Consider the following 17,730-nt stretch of genomic DNA (forward strand, 5'->3'; position numbering starts at 1 on the left):
GTAAAAACTACCAGGAGAACTCCTGTCTGGCACCTTCCCCGGTGGAGTTGTGCATGGGGTGTGTTTGGAACATTTTGTCACCGGCCGAGTCCAAAATTCAGCGGTTCCCCATCTCAGCCCAGAAAGCAGGTAGAACAACTTTTGTGGTGTCTTTCAGATGCCTACCAAGGTAGTGTAAAAACTACCAGGAGAACTCCTGTCTGGCACCTTCCCCGGTGGAGTTGTGCATGGGGTGTGTTTGGAACATTTTGTCACCGGCCGAGTCCAAAATTCAGCGTTTCCCCATCTCAGCCCAGAAAGCAGGTAGAACAACTTTTGTGGTGCCTTTCAGCTGCCTACCAAGGTAGTGTAAAAACTACTAAGAGAACTCCTGTCTGGCACCTTCCCCGGTGGAGTTGTGCATGGGGTGTGTTTGGAACATTTTGTCACCAGCCGAGTCCAAAATTCAGCGTTTCCCCATCTCAGCCCAGAAAGCAGGTAGAACAACTTTTGTGGTGCCTTTCAGCTGCCTACCAAGGTAGTGTAAAAACTACCAGGAGAACTCCTGTCTGGCACCTTCCCCGGTGGAGTTGTGCATGGGGTGTGTTTGGAACATTTTGTCACCAGCCGACTCCAAAATTCAGCGTTTCCCCATCTCAGCCCAGAAAGCAGGTAGAACAACTTTTGTGGTGCCTTTCAGATGCCTACCAAGGTAGTGTAAAAACTACCAAGAGAACTCCTGTCTGGCACCTTCCCCGGTGGAGTTGTGCATGGGGTGTGTTCGGAACATTTTGTCACCAGCCGACTCCAAAATTCAGCGTTTCCCCATCTCAGCCCAGAAAGCAGGTAGAACAACTTTTGTGGTGTCTTTCAGATGCCTACCAAGGTAGTGTAAAAACTACCAGGAGAACTCCTGTCTGGCACCTTCCCCGGTGGAGTTGTGCAGGGGGTGTGTTTGGAACATTTTGTCACCGGCCGAGTCCAAAATTCAGCGGTTCCCCATCTCAGCCCAGAAAGCAGGTAGAACAACTTTTGTCGTGTCTTTCAGATGCCTACCAAGGTAGTGTAAAAACTACCAGGAGAACTCCTGTCTGGCACCTTCCCCGGTGGAGTTGTGCATGGGGTGTGTTTGGAACATTTTGTCACCGGCCGAGTCCAAAATTCAGCGTTTCCCCATCTCAGCCCAGAAAGCAGGTAGAACAACTTTTGTGGTGCCTTTCAGCTGCCTACCAAGGTAGTGTAAAAACTACCAAGAGAACTCCTGTCTGGCACCTTCCCCGGTGGAGTTGTGCATGGGGTGTCTTTGGAACATTTTGTCACCGGCCGAGTCCAAAATTCAGCGGTTCCCCATCTCAGCCCAGAAAGCAGGTAGAAAAACTTTTGTGGTGCCTTTCAGCTGCCTACCGGAGCAATGTAAAAACTACCAGGAGAACTCCTGTCTGGCACCTTCCCCGGTGGAGTTGTGCATGGGGTGTGTTTGGAACATTTTGTCACCGGCCGACTCCAAAATTCAGCGGTTCCCCATCTCAGCCCACAAAGCAGGTACAACTTCTTTTCTTGTGCCTTTCAGCTTCCTACCAAGGTAGTGTAAAAACTACCAACAGAATTCGTTCCTGGCACCTTCCCCGGTGGAGTTGTGCAGGGGGTGTGTTTGGAACATTTTGTCACCGGCCGACTCCAAAATTCAGCGATTCCCCATCTCAGCCCAGAAAGCAGGTAGAACAACTTTTGTGGTGTCTTTCAGATGCCTACCGGAGCAATGTAAAAACTACCAGGAGAACTCCTGTCTGGCACCTTCCCCGGTGGAGTTGTGCAGGGGGTGTGTTTGGAACATTTTGTCACCGGCCGACTCCAAAATTCAGCGATTCCCCATCTCAGCCCAGAAAGCAGGTAGAACAACTTTTGTGGTGCCTTTCAGGTGCCTACCAAGGTAGTGTAAAAACTACCAGGAGAACTCCTGTCTGGCACCTTCCCCGGTGGAGTTGTGCAGGGGGTGTCTTTGGAACATTTTGTCACTGGCCGACTCCAAAATTCAGCGTTTCCCCATCTCAGCCCAGAAAGCAGGTAGAAAAACTTTTGTGCTGCCTTTCAGATGCCTACCAAGGTAGTGTAAAATCTACCAAGAGAACTCCTGTCTGGCACCTTCCCCGGTGGAGTTGTGCATGGGGTGTCTTTGGAACATTTTGTCACCAGCCGAGTCCAAAATTCAGCGATTCCCCATCTCAGCCCAGAAAGCAGGTAGAACAACTTTTGTGGTGCCTTTCAGGTGCCTACCAAGGTAGTGTAAAAACTACCAGGAGAACTCCTGTCTGGCACCTTCCCCGGTGGAGTTGTGCAGGGGGTGTGTTTGGAACATTTTGTCACCGGCCGAGTCCAAAATTCAGCGATTCCCCATCTCAGCCCAGAAAGCAGGTAGAACAACTTTTGTGCTGCCTTTCAGCTCCCTACCAAGGTAGTGTAAAATCTACCAAGAGAACTCCTGTCTGGCACCTTCCCCGGTGGAGTTGTGCATGGGGTGTCTTTGGAACATTTTGTCACTGGCCGAGTCCAAAATTCAGCTGTTTCCCAGCTCAGCCCAGAAAGCAGGTAGAACAACTTTTGTGGTGTCTTTCAGATGCCTACCGGAGCAATGTAAAAACTACCAGGAGAACTCCTGTCTGGCACCTTCCCCGGTGGAGTTGTGCATGGGGTGTGTTTGGAACATTTTGTCACCGCCCGACTCCAAAATTCAGCGGTTCCCCATCTCAGCCCAGAAAGCAGGTAGAACAACTTTTGTGGTGTCTTTCAGATGCCTACCAAGGTAGTGTAAAAACTATCAAGAGAACGCTTGTCTGGCACATTCCCCGGTGGAGTTGTGCATGGGGTGTCTTTGGAACATTTTGTCACCGGCCGAGTCCAAAATTCAGCGATTCCCCATCTCAGCCCCGAAAGCAGGTAGAACAACTTTTGTGGTGTCTTTCAGCTGCCTACCGGAGCAATATAAAAACTACCAGGAGAACTCCTGTCTGGCACCTTCCCCGGTGGAGTTGTGCATGGGGTGTGTTCGGAACATTTTGTCACCAGCCGAGTCCAAAATTCAGCGGTTCCCCATCTCAGCCCAGAAAGCAGGTAGAACAACTTTTGTGGTGCCTTTCAGCTGCCTACCAAGGTAGTGTAAAAACTACCAAGAGAACTCCTGCCTGGCACCTTCCCCGGTGGAGTTGTGCATGGGGTGTGTTTGGAACATTTTGTCACCGGCCGAGTCCAAAATTCAGCGATTCCCCATCTCAGCCCAGAAAGCAGGTAGAACAACTTTTGTGGTGCCTTTCAGGTGCCTACCAAGGTAGTGTAAAAACTACTAAGAGAACTCCTGTCTGGCACCTTCCCCGGTGGAGTTGTGCATGGGGTGTCTTTGGAACATTTTGTCACTGGCCGAGTCCAAAATTCAGCGGTTCCCCATCTCAGCCCAGAAAGCAGGTAGAACAACTTTTGTGGTGTCTTTCAGATGCCTACCGGAGCAATGTAAAAACTACCAGGAGAACTCCTGTCTGGCACCTTCCCCGGTGGAGTTGTGCATGGGGTGTGTTTGGAACATTTTGTCACCAGCCGACTCCAAAATTCAGCGGTTCCCCATCTCAGCCCAGAAAGCAGGTAGAACAACTTTTGTGGTGCCTTTCAGCTGCCTACCAAGGTAGTGTAAAAACTACCAGGAGAACTCCTGTCTGGCACCTTCCCCGGTGGAGTTGTGCATGGGGTGTGTTTGGAACATTTTGTCACCGGCCGACTCCAAAATTCAGCGGTTCCCCATCTCAGCCCAGAAAGCAGGTAGAACAACTTTTGTGGTGTCTTTCAGATGCCTACCGGAGCAATGTAAAAACTACCAGGAGAACTCCTGTCTGGCACCTTCCCCGGTGGAGTTGTGCAGGGGGTGTGTTTGGAACATTTTGTCACCGGCCGACTCCAAAATTCAGCGATTCCCCATCTCAGCCCAGAAAGCAGGTAGAACAACTTTTGTGGTGCCTTTCAGGTGCCTACCAAGGTAGTGTAAAAACTACCAGGAGAACTCCTGTCTGGCACCTTCCCCGGTGGAGTTGTGCAGGGGGTGTCTTTGGAACATTTTGTCACTGGCCGACTCCAAAATTCAGCGTTTCCCCATCTCAGCCCAGAAAGCAGGTAGAAAAACTTTTGTGCTGCCTTTCAGATGCCTACCAAGGTAGTGTAAAATCTACCAAGAGAACTCCTGTCTGGCACCTTCCCCGGTGGAGTTGTGCATGGGGTGTCTTTGGAACATTTTGTCACCAGCCGAGTCCAAAATTCAGCGATTCCCCATCTCAGCCCAGAAAGCAGGTAGAACAACTTTTGTGGTGCCTTTCAGGTGCCTACCAAGGTAGTGTAAAAACTACCAGGAGAACTCCTGTCTGGCACCTTCCCCGGTGGAGTTGTGCAGGGGGTGTGTTTGGAACATTTTGTCACCGGCCGAGTCCAAAATTCAGCGATTCCCCATCTCAGCCCAGAAAGCAGGTAGAACAACTTTTGTGCTGCCTTTCAGCTCCCTACCAAGGTAGTGTAAAATCTACCAAGAGAACTCCTGTCTGGCACCTTCCCCGGTGGAGTTGTGCATGGGGTGTCTTTGGAACATTTTGTCACTGGCCGAGTCCAAAATTCAGCTGTTTCCCAGCTCAGCCCAGAAAGCAGGTAGAACAACTTTTGTGGTGTCTTTCAGATGCCTACCGGAGCAATGTAAAAACTACCAGGAGAACTCCTGTCTGGCACCTTCCCCGGTGGAGTTGTGCATGGGGTGTGTTTGGAACATTTTGTCACCGCCCGACTCCAAAATTCAGCGGTTCCCCATCTCAGCCCAGAAAGCAGGTAGAACAACTTTTGTGGTGTCTTTCAGATGCCTACCAAGGTAGTGTAAAAACTATCAAGAGAACGCTTGTCTGGCACATTCCCCGGTGGAGTTGTGCATGGGGTGTCTTTGGAACATTTTGTCACCGGCCGAGTCCAAAATTCAGCGATTCCCCATCTCAGCCCCGAAAGCAGGTAGAACAACTTTTGTGGTGTCTTTCAGCTGCCTACCGGAGCAATATAAAAACTACCAGGAGAACTCCTGTCTGGCACCTTCCCCGGTGGAGTTGTGCATGGGGTGTGTTCGGAACATTTTGTCACCAGCCGAGTCCAAAATTCAGCGGTTCCCCATCTCAGCCCAGAAAGCAGGTAGAACAACTTTTGTGGTGCCTTTCAGCTGCCTACCAAGGTAGTGTAAAAACTACCAAGAGAACTCCTGCCTGGCACCTTCCCCGGTGGAGTTGTGCATGGGGTGTGTTTGGAACATTTTGTCACCGGCCGAGTCCAAAATTCAGCGATTCCCCATCTCAGCCCAGAAAGCAGGTAGAACAACTTTTGTGGTGCCTTTCAGGTGCCTACCAAGGTAGTGTAAAAACTACTAAGAGAACTCCTGTCTGGCACCTTCCCCGGTGGAGTTGTGCATGGGGTGTCTTTGGAACATTTTGTCACTGGCCGAGTCCAAAATTCAGCGGTTCCCCATCTCAGCCCAGAAAGCAGGTAGAACAACTTTTGTGGTGTCTTTCAGATGCCTACCGGAGCAATGTAAAAACTACCAGGAGAACTCCTGTCTGGCACCTTCCCCGGTGGAGTTGTGCATGGGGTGTGTTTGGAACATTTTGTCACCAGCCGACTCCAAAATTCAGCGGTTCCCCATCTCAGCCCAGAAAGCAGGTAGAACAACTTTTGTGGTGCCTTTCAGCTGCCTACCAAGGTAGTGTAAAAACTACCAGGAGAACTCCTGTCTGGCACCTTCCCCGGTGGAGTTGTGCATGGGGTGTGTTTGGAACATTTTGTCACCAGCCGAGTCCAAAATTCAGCGTTTCCCCATCTCAGCCCAGAAAGCAGGTAGAACAACTTTTGTGGTGCCTTTCAGATGCCTACCGGAGCAATGTAAAAACTACCAGGAGAACTCCTGTCTGGCACCTTCCCCGGTGGAGTTGTGCATGGGGTGTGTTTGGAACATTTTGTCACCAGCCGACTCCAAAATTCAGCGTTTCCCCATCTCAGCCCAGAAAGCAGGTAGAACAACTTTTGTGGTGTCTTTCAGATGCCTACCAAGGTAGTGTAAAAACTACCAGGAGAACTCCTGTCTGGCACCTTCCCCGGTGGAGTTGTGCATGGGGTGTGTTTGGAACATTTTGTCACCGGCCGAGTCCAAAATTCAGCGGTTCCCCATCTCAGCCCAGAAAGCAGGTAGAACAACTTTTGTCGTGTCTTTCAGATGCCTACCAAGGTAGTGTAAAAACTACCAGGAGAACTCCTGTCTGGCACCTTCCCCGGTGGAGTTGTGCATGGGGTGTGTTTGGAACATTTTGTCACCGGCCGAGTCCAAAATTCAGCGTTTCCCCATCTCAGCCCAGAAAGCAGGTAGAACAACTTTTGTGGTGCCTTTCAGCTGCCTACCAAGGTAGTGTAAAAACTACTAAGAGAACTCCTGTCTGGCACCTTCCCCGGTGGAGTTGTGCATGGGGTGTGTTTGGAACATTTTGTCACCAGCCGAGTCCAAAATTCAGCGTTTCCCCATCTCAGCCCAGAAAGCAGGTAGAACAACTTTTGTGGTGCCTTTCAGCTGCCTACCAAGGTAGTGTAAAAACTACCAGGAGAACTCCTGTCTGGCACCTTCCCCGGTGGAGTTGTGCATGGGGTGTGTTTGGAACATTTTGTCACCAGCCGACTCCAAAATTCAGCGTTTCCCCATCTCAGCCCAGAAAGCAGGTAGAACAACTTTTGTGGTGCCTTTCAGATGCCTACCAAGGTAGTGTAAAAACTACCAAGAGAACTCCTGTCTGGCACCTTCCCCGGTGGAGTTGTGCATGGGGTGTGTTCGGAACATTTTGTCACCAGCCGACTCCAAAATTCAGCGTTTCCCCATCTCAGCCCAGAAAGCAGGTAGAACAACTTTTGTGGTGTCTTTCAGATGCCTACCAAGGTAGTGTAAAAACTACCAGGAGAACTCCTGTCTGGCACCTTCCCCGGTGGAGTTGTGCAGGGGGTGTGTTTGGAACATTTTGTCACCGGCCGAGTCCAAAATTCAGCGGTTCCCCATCTCAGCCCAGAAAGCAGGTAGAACAACTTTTGTCGTGTCTTTCAGATGCCTACCAAGGTAGTGTAAAAACTACCAGGAGAACTCCTGTCTGGCACCTTCCCCGGTGGAGTTGTGCATGGGGTGTGTTTGGAACATTTTGTCACCGGCCGAGTCCAAAATTCAGCGTTTCCCCATCTCAGCCCAGAAAGCAGGTAGAACAACTTTTGTGGTGCCTTTCAGCTGCCTACCAAGGTAGTGTAAAAACTACCAAGAGAACTCCTGTCTGGCACCTTCCCCGGTGGAGTTGTGCATGGGGTGTCTTTGGAACATTTTGTCACCGGCCGAGTCCAAAATTCAGCGGTTCCCCATCTCAGCCCAGAAAGCAGGTAGAAAAACTTTTGTGGTGCCTTTCAGCTGCCTACCGGAGCAATGTAAAAACTACCAGGAGAACTCCTGTCTGGCACCTTCCCCGGTGGAGTTGTGCATGGGGTGTGTTTGGAACATTTTGCCACCAGCCGACTCCAAAATTCAGCGGTTCCCCATCTCAGCCCACAAAGCAGGTACAACTTCTTTTCTTGTGCCTTTCAGCTTCCTACCAAGGTAGTGTAAAAACTACCAACAGAATTCGTTCCTGGCACCTTCCCCGGTGGAGTTGTGCATGGGGTGTGTTTGGAACATTTTGTCACCGGCCGACTCCAAAATTCAGCGGTTCCCCATCTCAGCCCAGAAAGCAGGTAGAACAACTTTTGTGGTGTCTTTCAGATGCCTACCGGAGCAATGTAAAAACTACCAACAGAACTCCTGTCTGGCACCTTCCCCGGTGGAGTTGTGCAGGGGGTGTGTTTGGAACATTTTGTCACCAGCCGACTCCAAAATTCAGCGGTTCCCCATCTCAGCCCAGAAAGCAGGTAGAACAACTTTTGTGGTGTCTTTCAGATGCCTACCAAGGTAGTGTAAAAACTACCAGGAGAACTCCTGTCTGGCACCTTCCCCGGTGGAGTTGTGCATGGGGTGTGTTTGGAACATTTTGTCACCGGCCGACTCCAAAATTCAGCTGTTCCCCATCTCAGCCCAGAAAGCAGGTAGAACAACTTTTGTGGTGCCTTTCAAATGCCTACCAAGGTAGTGTAAAAACTACTAAGAGAACTCCTGTCTGGCACCTTCCCCGGTGGAGTTGTGCAGGGGGTGTGTTTGGAACATTTTGTCACCAGCCGACTCCAAAATTCAGCGTTTCCCCATCTCAGCCCACAAAGCAGGTAGAACAACTTTTGTGGTGTCTTTCAGATGCCTACCGGAGCAATGTAAAAACTACCAGGAGAACTCCTGTCTGGCACCTTCCCCGGTGGAGTTGTGCATGGGGTGTGTTTGGAACATTTTGCCACCAGCCGACTCCAAAATTCAGCGGTTCCCCATCTCAGCCCAGAAAGCAGGTAGAACAACTTTTGTGGTGTCTTTCAGATGCCTACCAAGGTAGTGTAAAAACTACCAGGAGAACTCCTGTCTGGCACCTTCCCCGGTGGAGTTGTGCATGGGGTGTGTTTGGAACATTTTGTCACCAGCCGAGTCCAAAATTCAGCGGTTCCCCATCTCAGCCCAGAAAGCAGGTAGAACAACTTTTGTGGTGCCTTTCAAATGCCTACCAAGGTAGTGTAAAAACTACCAGGAGAACTCCTGTCTGGCACCTTCCCCGGTGGAGTTGTGCATGGGGTGTGTTTGGAACATTTTGCCACCAGCCGACTCCAAAATTCAGCGGTTCCCCATCTCAGCCCACAAAGCAGGTAAAACTTCTTTTCTTGTGCCTTTCAGCTTCCTACCAAGGTAGTGTAAAAACTACCAACAGAATTCGTTCCTGGCACCTTCCCCGGTGGAGTTGTGCAGGGGGTGTGTTTGGAACATTTTGTCACCAGCCGAGTCCAAAATTCAGCGATTCCCCATCTCAGCCCAGAAAGCAGGTAGAACAACTTTTGTGGTGTCTTTCAGATGCCTACCGGAGCAATGTAAAAACTACCAGGAGAACTCCTGTCTGGCACCTTCCCCGGTGGAGTTGTGCAGGGGGTGTGTTTGGAACATTTTGTCACCAGCCGACTCCAAAATTCAGCGGTTCCCCATCTCAGCCCAGAAAGCAGGTAGAACAACTTTTGTGGTGTCTTTCAGATGCCTACCGGAGCAATGTAAAAACTACCAGGAGAACTCCTGTCTGGCACCTTCCCCGGTGGAGTTGTGCAGGGGGTGTGTTTGGAACATTTTGCCACCAGCCGACTCCAAAATTCAGCGGTTCCCCATCTCAGCCCAGAAAGCAGGTAGAACAACTTTTGTGGTGCCTTTCAAATGCCTACCAAGGTAGTGTAAAAACTACTAAGAGAACTCCTGTCTGGCACCTTCCCCGGTGGAGTTGTGCATGGGGTGTGTTTGGAACATTTTGTCACCAGCCGAGTCCAAAATTCAGCGGTTCCCCATCTCAGCCCAGAAAGCAGGTAGAACAACTTTTGTGGTGCCTTTCAAATGCCTACCAAGGTAGTGTAAAAACTACCAAGAGAACTCCTGTCTGGCACCTTCCCCGGTGGAGTTGTGCATGGGGTGTGTTTGGAACATTTTGTCACCGGCCGAGTCCAAAATTCAGCGATTCCCCATCTCAGCCCCGAAAGCAGGTAGAACAACTTTTGTGGTGTCTTTCAGATGCCTACCAAGGTAGTGTAAAAACTACCAGGAGAACTCCTGTCTGGCACCTTCCCCGGTGGAGTTGTGCATGGGGTGTGTTTGGAACATTTTGTCACCAGCCGAGTCCAAAATTCAGCGTTTCCCCATCTCAGCCCAGAAAGCAGGTAGAACAACTTTTGTGGTGCCTTTCAAATGCCTACCAAGGTAGTGTAAAAACTACCAAGAGAACTCCTGTCTGGCACCTTCCCCGGTGGAGTTGTGCATGGGGTGTGTTTGGAACATTTTGTCACCGGCCGACTCCAAAATTCAGCGGTTCCCCATCTCAGCCCAGAAAGCAGGTAGAACAACTTTTGTGGTGCCTTTCAAATGCCTACCAAGGTAGTGTAAAAACTACCATGAGAACTCCTGTCTGGCACCTTCCCCGGTGGAGTTGTGCAGGGGGTGTGTTTGGAACATTTTGTCACCAGCCGACTCCAAAATTCAGCGTTTCCCCATCTCAGCCCACAAAGCAGGTAGAACAACTTTTGTGGTGTCTTTCAGATGCCTACCGGAGCAATGTAAAAACTACCAGGAGAACTCCTGTCTGGCACCTTCCCCGGTGGAGTTGTGCAGGGGGTGTGTTTGGAACATTTTGCCACCAGCCGACTCCAAAATTCAGCGGTTCCCCATCTCAGCCCAGAAAGCAGGTAGAACAACTTTTGTGGTGTCTTTCAGATGCCTACCAAGGTAGTGTAAAAACTACCAGGAGAACTCCTGTCTGGCACCTTCCGTGGTGGAGTTGTGCATGGGGTGTGTTTGGAACATTTTGTCACCAGCCGACTCCAAAATTCAGCGGTTCCCCATCTCAGCCCAGAAAGCAGGTAGAACAACTTTTGTGGTGCCTTTCAAATGCCTACCAAGGTAGTGTAAAAACTACCAAGAGAACTCCTGTCTGGCACCTTCCCCGGTGGAGTTGTGCATGGGGTGTGTTTGGAACATTTTGTCAACGGCCGAGTCCAAAATTCAGCGTTTCCCCATCTCAGCCCACAAAGCAGGTACAACAACTTTTCTTGTGCCTTTCAGCTGCCTACCAAGGTAGTGTAAAAACTACCAAGAGAACTCCTGTCTGGCACCTTCCCCGGTGGAGTTGTGCATGGGGTGTGTTTGGAACATTTTGTCACCGGCCGAGTCCAAAATTCAGCGGTTCCCCATCTCAGCCCAGAAAGCAGGTAGAAAAACTTTTGTGGTGCCTTTCAGCTGCCTACCGGAGCAATGTAAAAACTACCAGGAGAACTCCTGTCTGGCACCTTCCCCGGTGGAGTTGTGCATGGGGTGTGTTTGGAACATTTTGCCACCAGCCGACTCCAAAATTCAGCGGTTCCCCATCTCAGCCCACAAAGCAGGTACAACTTCTTTTCTTGTGTCTTTCAGCTTCCTACCAAGGTAGTGTAAAAACTACCAAGAGAACTCCTGTCTGGCACCTTCCCCGGTGGAGTTGTGCATGGGGTGTGTTTGGAACATTTTGTCACCGGCCGAGTCCAAAATTCAGCGATTCCCCATCTCAGCCCCGAAAGCAGGTAGAACAACTTTTGTGGTGTCTTTCAGATGCCTACCAAGGTAGTGTAAAAACTACCAGGAGAACTCCTGTCTGGCACCTTCCCCGGTGGAGTTGTGCATGGGGTGTGTTTGGAACATTTTGTCACCAGCCGAGTCCAAAATTCAGCGTTTCCCCATCTCAGCCCAGAAAGCAGGTAGAACAACTTTTGTGGTGCCTTTCAGCTGCCTACCAAGGTAGTGTAAAAACTACCAAGAGAACTCCTGTCTGGCACCTTCCCCGGTGGAGTTGTGCATGGGGTGTGTTTGGAACATTTTGTCACCGGCCGACTCCAAAATTCAGCGGATCCCCATCTCAGCCCAGAAAGCAGGTAGAACAACTTTTGTGGTGCCTTTCAGCTGCCTACCAAGGTAGTGTAAAAACTACCAAGAGAACTCCTGTCTGGCACCTTCCCCGGTGGAGTTGTGCAGGGGGTGTGTTTGGAACATTTTGTCACCGGCCGAGTCCAAAATTCAGCGGTTCCTCATCTCAGCCCAGAAAGCAGGTAGAACAACTTTTGTGGTGTCTTTCAGCTGCCTACCGGAGCAATGTAAAAACTACCAGGAGAACTCCTGTCTGGCACCTTCCCCGGTGGAGTTGTGCATGGGGTGTGTTTGGAACATTTTGTCACCAGCCGACTCCAAAATTCAGCGGTTCCCCATCTCAGCCCAGAAAGCAGGTAGAACAACTTTTGTGGTGCCTTTCAAATGCCTACCAAGGTAGTGTAAAAACTACAAAGAGAACTCCTGCCTGGCACCTTCCCCGGTGGAGTTGTGCATGGGGTGTGTTTGGAACATTTTGTCACCAGCCGAGTCCAAAATTCAGCGGTTCCCCATCTCAGCCCAGAAAGCAGGTAGGACAACTTTTGTGGTGCCTTTCAAATGCCTACCAAGGTAGTGTAAAAACTACCAAGAGAACTCCTGCCTGGCACCTTCCCCGGTGGAGTTGTGCATGGGGTGTCTTTGGAACATTTTGTCACCGGCCGAGTCCAAAATTCAGCGATTCCCCATCTCAGCCCAGAAAGCAGGTAGAACAACTTTTGTGGTGTCCTTTTGATGCCTACCGGAGCAATGTAAAAACTACCAACAGAGCTCGTCCCTGGCACCTTCGCTAGTGGAGTTGTGCATGGGGTGTGTTTGGAACATTTTGTCACCGCCCGACTCCAAAATTCAGCGGTTCCCCATCTCAGCCCAGAAAGCAGGTAGAACAACTTTTGTGGTGTCTTTCAGATGCCTACCAAGGTAGTGTAAAAACTATCAAGAGAACGCTTGTCTGGCACATTCCCCGGTGGAGTTGTGCATGGGGTGTCTTTGGAACATTTTGTCACCGGCCGAGTCCAAAATTCAGCGATTCCCCATCTCAGCCCAGAAAGCAGGTAGAACAACTTTTGTGGTGCCTTTCAGCTGCCTACCGGAGCAATGTAAAAACTACCAGGAGAACTCCTGTCTGGCACCTTCCCCGGTGGAGTTGTGCAGGGGGTGTGTTTGGAACATTTTGTCACCGGGCGACTCCAAAATTCAGCGATTCCCCATCTCAGCCCAGAAAGCAGGTAGAACAACTTTTGTGGTGTCTTTCAGATGCCTACCAAGGTAGTGTAAAAACTACCAGGAGAACTCCTGTCTGGCACCTTCCCCGGTGGAGTTGTGCATGGGGTGTGTTTGGAACATTTTGTCACCGGCCGACTCCAAAATTCAGCGGTTCCCCATCTCAGCCCAGAAAGCAGGTAGAACAACTTTTGTGGTGCCTTTCAGATGCCTACCAAGGTAGTGTAAAAACTACCAGGAGAACTCCTGTCTGGCACCTTCCCCGGTGGAGTTGTGCATGGGGTGTGTTTGGAACATTTTGTCACCAGCCGACTCCAAAATTCAGCGTTTCCCCATCTCAGCCCAGAAAGCAGGTAGAACAACTTTTGTGGTGCCTTTCAGCTGCCTACCAAGGTAGTGTAAAAACTACCAGGAGAACTCCTGTCTGGCACCTTCCCCGGTGGAGTTGTGCATGGGGTGTGTTTGGAACATTTTGTCACCAGCCGACTCCAAAATTCAGCGGTTCCCCATCTCAGCCCAGAAAGCAGGTAGAACAACTTTTGTGGTGCCTTTCAGCTGCCTACCAAGGTAGTGTAAAAACTACCAAGAGAACTCCTGTCTGGCACCTTCCCCGGTGGAGTTGTGCATGGGGTGTGTTTGGAACATTTTGTCAACGGCCGAGTCCAAAATTCAGCGGTTCCCCATCTCAGCCCAGAAAGCAGGTAGAAAAACTTTTGTGGTGCCTTTCAGCTGCCTACCGGAGCAATGTAAAAACTACCAGGAGAACTCCTGTCTGGCACCTTCCCCGGTGGAGTTGTGCATGGGGTGTGTTTGGAACATTTTGTCACCAGCCGACTCCAAAATTCAGCGGTTCCCCATCTCAGCCCACAAAGCAGGTACAACTTCTTTTCTTGTGCCTTTCAGCTTCCTACCAAGGTAGTGTAAAAACTATCAAGAGAACTCCTGTCTGGCACCTTCCCCGGTGGAGTTGTGCATGGGCTGTGTTTGGAACATTTTGTCACCGGCCGACTCCAAAATTCAGCGGTTCCCCATCTCAGCCCAGAAAGCAGGTAGAACAACTTTTGTGGTGCCTTTCAGCTGCCTACCAAGGTAGTGTAAAAACTACCAAGAGAACTCCTGTCTGGCACCTTCCCCGGTGGACTTGTGCATGGGGTGTGTTTGGAACATTTTGTCACCAGCCGAGTCCAAAATTCAGCGGTTCCCCATCTCAGCCCAGAAAGCAGGTAGAACAACTTTTGTGGTGCCTTTCAAATGCCTACCAAGGTAGTGTAAAAACTACTAAGAGAACTCCTGTCTGGCACCTTCCCCGGTGGAGTTGTGCATGGGGTGTGTTTGGAACATTTTGTCACCAGCCGAGTCCAAAATTCAGCGTTTCCCCATCTCAGCCCAGAAAGCAGGTAGAACAACTTTTGTGGTGCCTTTCAGCTGCCTACCAAGGTAGTGTAAAAACTATTAAGAGAACTCCTGTCTGGCACCTTCCCCGGTGGAGTTGTGCATGGGGTGTGTTTGGAACATTTTGTCACCAGCCGACTCCAAAATTCAGCGTTTCCCCATCTCAGCCCAGAAAGCAGGTAGAACAAGTTTTGTGGTGCCTTTCAGCTGCCTACCAAGGTAGTGTAAAAACTACCAAGAGAACTCCTGCCTGGCACCTTCCCCGGTGGAGTTGTGCATGGGGTGTGTTTGGAACATTTTGTCACCGGCCGAGTCCAAAATTCAGCGGTTCCCCATCTCAGCCCAGAAAGCAGGTAGAAAAACTTTTGTGGTGCCTTTCAGCTGCCTACCGGAGCAATGTAAAAATTACCAGGAGAACTCCTGTCTGGCACCTTCCCCGGTGGAGTTGTGCATGGGGTGTGTTTGGAACATTTTGTCACCAGCCGACTCCAAAATTCAGCGTTTCCCCATCTCAGCCCAGAAAGCAGGTAGAACAACTTTTGTGGTGCCTTTCAAATGCCTACCAAGGTAGTGTAAAAACTACCAAGAGAACTCCTGCCTGGCACCTTCCCCGGTGGAGTTGTGCATGGGGTGTGTTTGGAACATTTTGTCACCAGCCGACTCCAAAATTCAGCGGTTCCCCATCTCAGCCCACAAAGCAGGTACAACTTCTTTTCTTGTGCCTTTCAGCTGCCTACCAAGGTAGTGTAAAAACTACCAACAGAATTCGTTCCTGGCACCTTCCCCGGTGGAGTTGTGCATGGGGTGTGTTTGGAACATTTTGTCACCGGCCGACTCCAAAATTCAGCGGTTCCCCATCTCAGCCCAGAAAGCAGGTAGAACAACTTTTGTGGTGTCTTTCAGATGCCTACCGGAGCAATGTAAAAACTACCAGGAGAACTCCTGTCTGGCACCTTCCCCGGTGGAGTTGTGCAGGGGGTGTGTTTGGAACATTTTGTCACCAGCCGACTCCAAAATTCAGCGTTTCCCCATCTCAGCCCAGAAAGCAGGTAGAACAACTTTTGTGGTGCCTTTCAAATGCCCACCACGGTAGTGTAAAAACTACCAGGAGAACGCCTGTCTGGCACCTTCCCCGGTGGAGTTGTGCAGGGGGTGTGTTTGGAACATTTTGTCACCAGCCGACTCCAAAATTCAGCGTTTCCCCATCTCAGCCCAGAAAGCAGGTAGAACAACTTTTGTGGTGTCTTTCAGGTGCCTACCAAGGTAGTGTAAAAACTACCAGGAGAACTCCTGTCTGGCACCTTCCCCGGTGGAGTTGTGCGTGGGGTGTGTTTGGAACATTTTGTCACCGGCCGAGTCCAAAATTCAGCGGTTCCCCATCTCAGCCCAGAAAGCAGGTAGAACAACTTTTGTGGTGTCTTTCAGATGCCTACCGGAGCAATGTAAAAACTACCAGGAGAACTCCTGTCTGGCACCTTCCCCGGTGGAGTTTTGCATGGGGTGTGTTTGGAACATTTTGCCACCAGCCGACTCCAAAATTCAGCGGTTCCCCATCTCAGCCCAGAAAGCAGGTAGAACAACTTTTGTGGTGTCTTTCAGATGCCTACCAAGGTAGTGTAAAAACTACCAGGAGAACTCCTGTCTGGCACCTTCCGTGGTGGAGTTGTGCATGGGGTGTGTTTGGAACATTTTGTCACCAGCCGAGTCCAAAATTCAGCGGTTCCCCATCTCAGCCCAGAAAGCAGGTAGAACAACTTTTGTGGTGACTTTCAAATGCCTACCGGAGCAATGTAAAAACTACCAGGAGAACTCCTGTCTGGCACCTTCCGTGGTGGAGTTGTGCAGGGGGTGTGTTTGGAACATTTTGTCACCAGCCGACTCCAAAATTCAGCGGTTCCCCATCTCAGCCCAGAAAGCAGGTAAAACAACTTTTGTGGTGTCTTTCAGATGCCTACCAAGGTAGTGTAAAAACTACCAGGAGAACTCCTGTCTGTCACCTTCCCCGGTGGAGTTGTGCATGGGGTGTGTTTGGAACATTTTGTCACCGGCCGACTCCAAAATTCAGCGGTTCCCCATCTCAGCCCAGAAAGCAGGTAGAACAACTTTTGTGGTGTCTTTCAGATGCCTACCAAGGTAGTGTAAAAACTACTAGGAGAACTCCTGTCTGGCACCTTCCCCGGTGGAGTTGTGCATGGGGTGTGTTTGGAACATTTTGTCACCAGCCGACTCCAAAATTCCATGATTCCCCATCTCAGCCCAGAAAGCAGGTAGAACAACTTTTGTCGTGTCTTTCAGATGCCTACCAAGGTAGTGTAAAAACTACCAGGAGAACTCCTGTCTGGCACCTTCCCCGGTGGAGTTGTGCAGGGGGTGTGTTTGGAACATTTTGTCACCAGCCGACTCCAAAATTCAGCGTTTCCCCATCTCAGCCCAGAAAGCAGGTAGAACAACTTTTGTGGTGCCTTTCAGCTGCCTACCAAGGTAGTGTAAAAACTACCAGGAGAACTCCTGTCTGGCACCTTCCCCGGTGGAGTTGTGCGTGGGGTGTGTTTGGAACATTTTGTCACCGGCCGACTCCAAAATTCAGCGATTCCCCATCTCAGCCCAGAAAGCAGGTAGAACAACTTTTGTCGTGTCTTTCAGATGCCTACCAAGGTAGTGTAAAAACTACCAGGAGAACTCCTGTCTGGCACCTTCCCCGGTGGAGTTGTGCATGGGGTGTGTTTGGAACATTTTGTCACCGGCCGACTCCAAAATTCAGCGGTTCCCCATCTCAGCCCAGAAAGCAGGTAGAACAACTTTTGTGGTGCCTTTCAGCTGCCTACCAAGGTAGTGTAAAAACTACCAGGAGAACTCCTGTCTGGCACCTTCCCCGGTGGAGTTGTGCGTGGGGTGTGTTTGGAACATTTTGTCACCGGCCGACTCCAAAATTCAGCGATTCCCCATCTCAGCCCAGAAAGCAGGTAGAACAACTTTTGTGGTGTCTTTCAGATGCCTACCGGAGCAATGTAAAAACTACCAGGAGAACTCCTGTCTGGCACCTTCCCCGGTGGAGTTGTGCAGGGGGTGTGTTTGGAACATTTTGTCACCAGCCGACTCCAAAATTCAGCGTTTCCCCATCTCAGCCCAGAAAGCAGGTAGAACAACTTTTGTGGTGCCTTTCAAATGCCCACCACGGTAGTGTAAAAACTACCAGGAGAACGCCTGTCTGGCACCTTCCCCGGTGGAGTTGTGCAGGGGGTGTGTTTGGAACATTTTGTCACCAGCCGACTCCAAAATTCAGCGTTTCCCCATCTCAGCCCAGAAAGCAGGTAGAACAACTTTTGTGGTGTCTTTCAGGTGCCTACCAAGGTAGTGTAAAAACTACCAGGAGAACTCCTGTCTGGCACCTTCCCCGGTGGAGTTGTGCGTGGGGTGTGTTTGGAACATTTTGTCACCGGCCGAGTCCAAAATTCAGCGGTTCCCCATCTCAGCCCAGAAAGCAGGTAGAACAACTTTTGTGGTGTCTTTCA

This window comes from Falco cherrug, chromosome 13 (assembly GCF_023634085.1).
Source record: "Falco cherrug isolate bFalChe1 chromosome 13, bFalChe1.pri, whole genome shotgun sequence".
NCBI classification, from domain to species: Eukaryota; Metazoa; Chordata; class Aves; order Falconiformes; family Falconidae; genus Falco; species Falco cherrug.